Below are 518 nucleotides of genomic sequence, written 5' to 3' on the forward strand. Positions count from 1 at the left end.
GCCATGAGGGGAGATCAGGAGCCGTGAGGGGCCATGAGGGGGAGATGAGGAGGCATGAGGGGAGATGAGGAGGCATGAGGGGAGATCAGCAGCCATGAGGGGAGAAAAGGAGCCATGAGGGGCCATGAGGGGAGCGTCCCTCCCGCCCCGCCCGCTCCATCCGGGTCTCTGGGCGCGGCCGTTGCGAGCGTTCAAACCCCGCGGCAGCCAATCAGCTCAGAGCGTGCCTCTCCTTGTAGCCAATCAGCGCAGAGTTTGTCCACCCCGCCCACTCAGCAACCTGCGCTCCGTACCGCAACAAGCGCTGTGCGTCTGCCCAGGAAACATCTCACAGCCAATGGGAGCGCACTCCGCCTGAGTGGCAGGTGCAGCGACCAATCGGAAAGGGATAAGGGCTCAGGGCTGCCTAAAAGGAAGGGCAAGTGGGCGGGGCATATCGCGGCCGTGGCGAATGAGGGGGCGGCTTACAGAGGGGCGGTGGGGCCGGCAGCCAATGGGCGGCGGTGTGAGTGCGGCGG

Source organism: Passer montanus, unplaced genomic scaffold, assembly GCF_014805655.1.
Source record: "Passer montanus isolate IOZ18808 unplaced genomic scaffold, ASM1480565v1 scaffold29, whole genome shotgun sequence".
Taxonomy (NCBI): Eukaryota; Metazoa; Chordata; class Aves; order Passeriformes; family Passeridae; genus Passer; species Passer montanus.